Here is an 8849-nt window from a genome sequence, read left to right on the forward strand (position 1 = left end):
CGGCAGGGCCCGCTCCTCCTCCCTAACCCCCGCGCCGCCGGGACCCGGGACCCCCGCCCCACGCCCGCTCCGAGGGCCGCGGGGGAGGCCGGTCTGGGAAGAGAAATGGGGGAGAGGGCGGCTGAGAATTGCTGATCTGCTAAGATGTGCCCGTGAATGTTAAGCAAAGGCCCTGCCTCTCAACTGCCGTCTAATTAATGTATGGCAATGCCGGGGAAACAGGACTCCGTGGATGGGATTCGTAACCTTGAACCCTGATGGGAGAGGTTGGACCCAACTGGTCCCCGACCGCCCTGGCCGGTGGTTAACTTGGGCGAAAGCATCCCTAATGCCCCATTTGCGCCCACTGAACAAGCAGGGAAGGGAGTGTGCGGCTCTCTGCTCCCCAGGCCTTAGGTGCACCTGCCTGCACCTACCACCGGGACGATGCCGTTTCAATGGGCGGAACCTCTCTCACTCTCACTTGGGAATAGAGGCAAGTCTTGCACAGAAGGAAGAACAGCCCGTCCAGAGCCTACCTCCCTCCTTTGGTATATAGAAGGAGAGGAGAACTCACTCCCTAGCAAGAAGTCACCTCGGGCCTTGTGACAGCTCCAGTTATTACATGTGGACTCCTCGTGAGCTCAAGGGCAGGAGCTAGGTCATTTTTATTGATAACATCAACAATAGTAAACATCCGCTGAGGATTTATTATGCACAAAACATTATGCCCACTCCTTTAAAAAGTAGGCCTGCTCCCCTCCCCGCCTCCCACCCCCAGCCTGTGTTCTCAACCATTCTGCAGTATTTATTTTAGGTGCCTTTCTTGCAACTGGCACTGCTGTTCTGCACCCCCTTCTTTCAACTCCCTAGCCCATCCAAGACGGTCCTCTCCCTTGTGGCCCAGGAATAAACCCCAAATCTGTTACAATCTACCCCTTCTTTTGTTGTAGGCTTGGCTGAGAGAAGAACCTGTGACCAGTCCTGGCCAGTGTCATGGGAGGGGACATCTGCTGGCGGGAGGTTCTGGGAAGTGCTTCCTTGCTCCAAAAAAGGGACACACAGAAGTGATTCCCATTTCTTCTGCTGGATGATATCTGGGTGCTGTGTATAGTTCTGATGGTTTCTACTACCTGGTAACCATGGAATAGCCAGGCAGCAAAACTACCTTTGTGGAGATAGATTTGCCAGATTCAGTGATACGGGCAGGCTGAGTCCAAGGACCCAGAGGATGGATCCCACAGGATCAGCCAAGAGGGTCCCTTGCTTCTTACATGACAGAAATCAAATGCAAGCCAGAAAAAGTGAAAGCAGTTTATTGAATAGCGTGAGTGAAAGAGGGTAGCAGACAGGGTGTCTGGGAGACTCAGGAAGGAAAGGAGAGTGAGTCTCGTCATCATTTGGGGTGAGGAGTTTATACTGGAAATGTGTTCCTTCAGGAACTGAGGGACAGGGTCCAATCAAAGGCTAGTGTCATGTGAACAATAGGTGTTATTCCACAAATTACTGAAGGTAGGGATGTTGATGCCAGTGTCAACGGAGGGTTGTTTGACGCTAATGTCCGGGAGCATGTTAGGGATCTGTCTCTTCTTCCATGTTTGGAAGCCTAGGACAAAACTCAGAGAATGATTAATGGTCTTGCTTCCCCCTGGAAGTGGGAACATAGCTTCCTTGGCTTATCCAGAAGCACAATACAGAACATGAATAAGTAGGGCCTAGCAGAAAACCAGCAGAGAAGGAGTGTTTCTAAAATGGAGTCCCTTCAGCTTCCTGACCACCTCAGTCCACTCAGTGAGAGAGCTAAAGTTTAGGAAAGTCTCATTCTATTCCCATCTCTACAGGCAGTGAAATCATGCTGCCTCAGGTTTACCCAGGGCTCTATTTAAATTAATTCCTTTTTGGAAGGAGAGACAATATGAAGAAGTCAACAAATGAAAAAGCCCAGAAATTCGGTCATGTCTCTTCCCTGTTCTCTTTCCCTTTCTTCATCAGCAAAATGACTGAAGATGGTCTGCTCCAGACACTTAAAATAGAACATCTTCCTGGGCACTTACCTCCAACCTCATTTGGTCTCTAAGCAGATTTTCCCCAACTCTCTTTGCCTTTAAAATGGTCCTTTGCCTATACAGGCAAGACATCTCTTCTCTCCCAGAGCATCTATCTAACTCCTTTGCCTACGCAGGCAGGACATCTCTTCTCTCCCTAGACCCTCCATCTAACTGTCTTGCAAGCACACTTGCAGGTGTCTGAGCTTTGAAATGTTCTCCTCTCACCTTCAGGCAGTCTCTTTAGAGAATTTGTATCTGGTTCTGGCCATTTTCAAAAACAATGGCTACTTAACCCATCACTTAGTAGTTTCCGTTGGCAGCTGCTTTAAAACACAGAATCTAAATTAGAATGGAAAGTTGATTTTTATTGTTTCTGTTTCATTAAAACCAGGCACACTTTCCACTAAAATATGCACACACACAAAAAGAACCCTATACAAAATACATACAATATGCTTTAACAATCCATCCAGAATCAATATGGTGACCGACTCCAACAACTCTCATAGTTCCCTTTGCTGAGGAAAAGAAACCCTGACTCATTAGCAAGACATTCAAGACCGGCGGCAGTCTGTACCTAACCAGCTCCGGGCTTAATCTGTTTACCGTCATGTACTCCCAAATCATGCTCTTGCATTTCTTCTTCCATGACATGCACTTCAATATGTTCATTGCTCACACTGTCTAGAATGCCCTTGAACCCCATCTCCAACTATTCAAATACTACTGCTCTTTCTAGGTCCAGATTAAGTACCACCTCTTCCAAAATTCCTTTCCCATTCCTTGTATTTAGTGACACAAAGCTTTACCTAGTGTTTGTTCTGAGTAATATTTTGCATATGTTTTGAGTGTATTGACACCGGGTGATATAATAGTTTCTTGTACCTCTTCTTTTTAGGATAACTTGGATGTAAGTAATAGAACACCTGTCCCTACAAGTTCAAGCAATAAGGAAAATGTAGTATCTCATGAAAAAGGTCTCAAGGTAGCCAGGCGCTGAAGGCTGATTAATTCAGTGGCTCCATAATGTTAGTGTTGTCAGGGACCCAAGCCATCCTGGGCTTGCTGACCTTGTCCTTAGCTAGTTCTCCTCAGGGTCTCAAAATGGCTACCATAGTTCCAGGCATCACCTCAAGACATGCTAAAGAGCAACCGAAAAAGTGGGACTGTTCTTACCTTTAATTTCTTCTGAAGAGTAGGAAAATTATACCAGAAAATTATCTCAGAAGATCTTCTCATATGTCATTGTCATATGTCATCCAAGCCAGAATTGGATCCTATGCCTATCTCTAAACTTTTACTGGCAAGGAAGATAGGATTATCATCACTGATAACTAACCAGGATTTATCCCTGAGTTATACCAGAGAGTGGGGAGAGGCAGGGGATAGCACAGGCAGTATCAGAACAAAGGGTAAATTTTAGCTAGTCTCCCAGTCATCTATGATGCATACAAATCCTCTGAAAGCTTATTGGCTTACAAAAACTATTTTTCTCAAGGTTCTAGACTATGTGAGGAGAGAGGTGATTCCCACAGAAGAAGGGAGGATTGGTGAGTAGGCAACTGAAAGTATCTCTCTCATGCAACTTATGATGGTTTACTTGAAAGTCAGATGTAGTCACATTTATATTATTCTTTTGGTTGTTCTTTCTACAAAATATGTGTTCAAAATGGCATATATTAATTTGGTCAATAACAAATTGGCTAATTCAACTGATAATTTTCTTAGTGGGCGGTAAAATCATGTTAGCTCTTTTGCTTTGTTTTTCCCTAAATAATGAGCCATGTTATGGACTCCGCATAAGGGTTTGCCATTTATAACATTAATCCTTGCTGTATTAAGCCAATTTTGCCCTAAATTCTTTAGGCTGTAGACATCTGAGAATTCAGATCAGAAGGACAGCAAATAATTCTTTTAATTTTTCAAATAATTTGATAATTCACCATCAGAATATTACCCTTTTGAAAAGGTGGAGATCACAGAAGCTTGTGAGGATAAAATTATTAAATAAGCATTGCCCCCTTTTAATCAGGGCATGTAGGAAATCACAACATAACATTCTTTGTTTTGTAAAGTCACTTCTTTGCCTTAAATAGGCCTTCTAATTCTCTTTTAACTTTCATATGTGTGAGGCAAGAAATTCTTTAGTGGCAGCTATAGTTAGATTCCTATCATTTACTAAAATAATACATGGACTCCCTTTTGTGATGATATCTTCCATCTTCTAATAAATGTATAACTGCCTCTATAACAATACCCAGTCAGATGATGAATGTTCGTATAATAATACTACTTCTATCCTCCATTTTTTTTTCAAGAAGCTCATGGAACGGCTTGCACAAAATCAGATGTATTTCAGCATCATCTCTGTGAATTGTAGACCATGAGAGTCGGAATCACAGCCCTCTAATATGATGAGCAAAGAAAGTAAGGCCCTAGAGTTCAGAGAACTTTCTGGAAATCACCAGGTCAGTCAGTGGCAGAGTAGGATCTCATTTTGTTTTCTGGTTGACTGTCCTCTATGTCACACTATGGTATTAATGATTAACCTTAAGGACAGAACTAACTCCAACCAGGTTATAAGGTCAAATTCCAGAATAAGAGTAGCCTCTGAGGCTCCTGAGTGGGCAGCTCTATGGATTAAGCATCTGACTCTTGAGCTCAGTTCAGGTCATGATCTGATCTCAGCATCAAGAGATCAAGCTCCACATGGGGCTCGGCACTCAGTGGGAAGTCTGCTTCTCCCCTCCCTTTCCCCTCTCCTTTTGCACCCCCCTCACTCCATCATGCTCTCCACTCGCCCCAATAAATAAATAAATACATACATAAATCTTTAATGGGAGAGTTGGTGGCACCCACTCAGCCAGGTCCCCGCCGGGGCAGGGTCTGGTTATATCCTCCACTTGTACTCTTAACCCCTAGCCCAGTACTACCTACATCCGAACCCACAGGTACCTAAGGTCTCCTCAGGTCCCTGTTTCATTACATGTCCCAGCAGCCCGGCAAACCCAGGGTTCAAGGAATTTCCTTGACAAGGTGCTTCTCTCCTCCACTCCCTCTCACCGTGAGAAGAAAGGGACACACAGAGAAGCACAGCTATAGTGCGTTGCTCACCATCATAGCACCATCACACTGAATTTAAAGCCGAATTTGAAAAATAGATTCTTTCAGCTCAATCATAAAAGTGTGTTTTTGTTTCTCAACGTTAGTTGTATTTTCCCACCTCCAGTAATTGGATTTAGAAACCCTGGACCCGTATTTTTTCAGTATAGAATTATTCCATTAGCAGCATTCACTCAAACCCACAAATCGTACATTTCTAAACACCAGAAAAGAAAATGTGCTCCAATTCACTGATATTTTTAAACAATTAAAATACAGCTAAGAAAATGAAGCCTAATTTCTCCTCCATAGCCCTTGCCTCCTCTTCTTCTTTGACCAACAATTGCTATAATCCACACTAATGAGGTAGACTGTGTTAAGAATTTTCTTCGCTTAACATTTCTCATTATTAATAAATTTTACACTGACAACTATAAAGTGAACACTTTGGATTTATGCACCTAACCTAATTACATATGCTGCATGTACGCATTTCATTATTTACTTGACAGATTCATTCCTTGATATCATAAATAATTAAACAAGAATCAAATATTAACAATCAGATACATGTTAATTCTCCTCAAATCTGTGGAAACAAACTATATTTTTATCTTCAGTTCAACAAGCACTGATTAAAATTTCTTCATTAGGCAAATTTCATAAGCAAAGTTCTTGATCTACTTTTCTTACTTTCACTGAAAATTAAACCTGGAACAAATTATTCCAGGATCACTTCATGGGGGGAAAAAAAATGAACATAACGGTATTTCTAGAAAGACATTGGATTCGTAATCTTTCTCAAGCACGGCTGTATCCTATATATAAAACATTAATCTGTGTGTTTGTTAGGAACTTTCAAATATGGGGTTTATTATAAGCCAGGAGACAGCACCATATTGGTTGCTGATAGTATATTACCAGAGCTGCTTGTCTAGTGAGGTGATGGCTTTAACCACACAATAATTTTATAACTTGTTTAAAGAATAATATCTAGCCATTCTGGATAATGGTAGAAGTAAATTTACTAGGGCTGAAGATTTACCCCGAGGTCACAGTATAGCTGTTGCTTTTTCTGCTTTAATGAGCTAGGTTTAAATTTCTTTTATTCAAGTATATCAACATCTTCATTGATCAAACTATTCTCACATTTTATCAAATTTGCTTTGGTAGAGCATACCATACAATTTCATGATTTAAAAAATATTAAAGATTCATAGATAGCCACATTATTCATAATACAAGATTAATGCCAGGCTGACAGGTTTTTGTAAAGATCTGACTCTTTTTTTCTAAGTGCATATACCATATCTATGTGAAATGTACCTCTGATGTTGCATATTGATTACTCCCTTCTCTTCTCTTCTGATGCTAAAGAGAGAATATTATGGAATGATTGTCAGGGTTAGTGTGTCTCTGACCTACACATGTACTATTAATAATTTATGAGCTGATTTGAAATACAGCACCAAGAAACCAACGGAGGACCACTGCCACTGCCTGGAATGACATACACCCAAGGTTGACAGCGTGTGCACCCGGATTTTGAGGTTCCGTTAAAATACACAAAGAGACACAAATGCTCTAAGTGCCAGAGCTAACGGAATGGAAGGGAGCCATGCTTCTTTGTTAGAAACTTCAAGTAGCTACATTTATCTCATTTCATCCTGTCCTTCTATGACATTAGATTTCCTCTTTAAATTATTTAATTAGATTGTCAAGTGAGCTCATAGCCTCTAAAAACATTACAGAATCTAAATTCAAGGAATATGGACGTATATAAAGCAAAAAGATCAGGGCTTTCTTCTTATTTCCCCCATGCTTTCACACCTAGGGGTTGTCTGACAAGTATCCTTCCAGACTGTTCTATGTTCATGTAAAGATAGAGGCAATGGAGAGTTCACCCACCCTCAAAAATGGCATCACACTCTACATACAGTGTTGCGATTTGCTTTTTTTTCACTCAACCATCTATGGAAGACATGCCCTGTATCAACACATACATTTGTAGCTCATATTTTAAACAACAGTATACTGCTCCATTTTCTAGAAATTGACATAGTCCATTCATCCCTTCCTTCATTAACAGATTGTTAAACTGTCTCCAATTTTTCACGATTAAAAAACAGTGCCACATACACTGAACATACATATTTATGCACTTGCTCAACTATTTCACCAAGAGAGAACACCAAAAGTGCCTAGCCATTTGCTGGGTCAGTAACTGATTTTACAATCTCCTTGATCCAAAGTGCCTGGCCAGCTCAGTCAGTAGGCATGTGACTCTTGATGTCAAGGTCATGCATTCAAGCCTTACATTGGGTATAGGGCTTACTTTAAAAAACAAAACAAAACTAAACTAAACTAAATTAAAATCTCCTTAATCCATTAATTAGGCAAGGATACATAACTATTCCTCTTTAGGGTTTAGGTATAACAACATTGCATTAATAGGTTTGCACATAACATTTAAGTATGTTTTCTGACGAGTATAGTTTTTTTTTAAGGTTTTATTTATTTATTTGACAGAGATCACAAGTAGGCAGAGAGGCAGGCAGAGAGAGAGGAAGGGAAGCAGGCTCCCTGCTGAGCAGAGAGCCCAATGTGGGGCTTGATCCCAGGACCGTGAGATCATGACCTGAGCCGAGGACAGAGGCTTTAACCCACTGAGCCACCCAGGCATCTCTATAGTTTTAAAACTGGAATAATATGAAGTAATTTAGGAAAAGATCATTTCATTGATTTCATGTGTGAGTAGCTTTATGCAAAAGCAAACTAAAGTCTAAGTTGTTCCTCGTGTTTTAGCAATATGTCATCAAGCCCCATGTCTGTATTATTTTTAATATCAACGCCCAAAGAAGCCAGTCTTCATTTTAGCAATGTTACATATAACAAACACTTTTAAAGTGTGTTTATAGAGATTGACAACTGTTAAACTACTGAATACTTTTTTTTAAAGATTTTATTTATTTATTTGAAGAGAGAGCGATCACAAGTAGGCAAAGAGGCAGACAGAGAGAGGAGGAAAGCAGGCTCCCGGCTGAGCAGAGAGCCTGATTTGGGTCTCGATCCCAGGACCCTGAGATCATGACCTGAGCCGAGGGCAGAGGCTTTATCCCACTGAGCCACCCCGGCGCCCCCTGAATACTTTTTAAAAATATATCCAAAAGATTTTAAAACATTTCATCCACAAATTCTAATTAAAAAACAGTATTGTTACATTTATTTGAAACCATCACAAGATAAGTATATTTGTAGAATTTTCTGCTTTCCCCCTAAATTGTTTGAAGCTTTCTACAAACAGTGTAATGGTTACCTAGTGTGTCTGTCAAGTTCTATTATATGAAGTAGAATATGCTTTCAGAAAAGACGCCTTGCATCTGATGACAGGCACTTCCTATCTGCTAGGATTCATAAAAATTGGAACATTGATCATTTCATGTAGAGATTTTCCTTTCGCAAGAAGATAAAGGGAAACCTTGTTATGCCAAATGACTTACTAGTCAAAAGTATCCAGGACACTGAAACCTGGAAACTAGTTAATGGTTTGTAACAAGTCAGAAATAAAGATGTTCAACCAAGAAAATGACATTAAGCAGCACTGGCTACAAGAGAAAAGAGCAGCCTGTCAGAATCATGCAAGGGCTATGGTGACAGGTAGACAATAAAATGGGATGACACCCGTTCCTCTCACAGGGGGTGTTTTCAGCAGCTTTCTCT

Source organism: Meles meles, chromosome 10 (genome assembly GCF_922984935.1).
Source record: "Meles meles chromosome 10, mMelMel3.1 paternal haplotype, whole genome shotgun sequence".
NCBI classification, from domain to species: Eukaryota; Metazoa; Chordata; class Mammalia; order Carnivora; family Mustelidae; genus Meles; species Meles meles.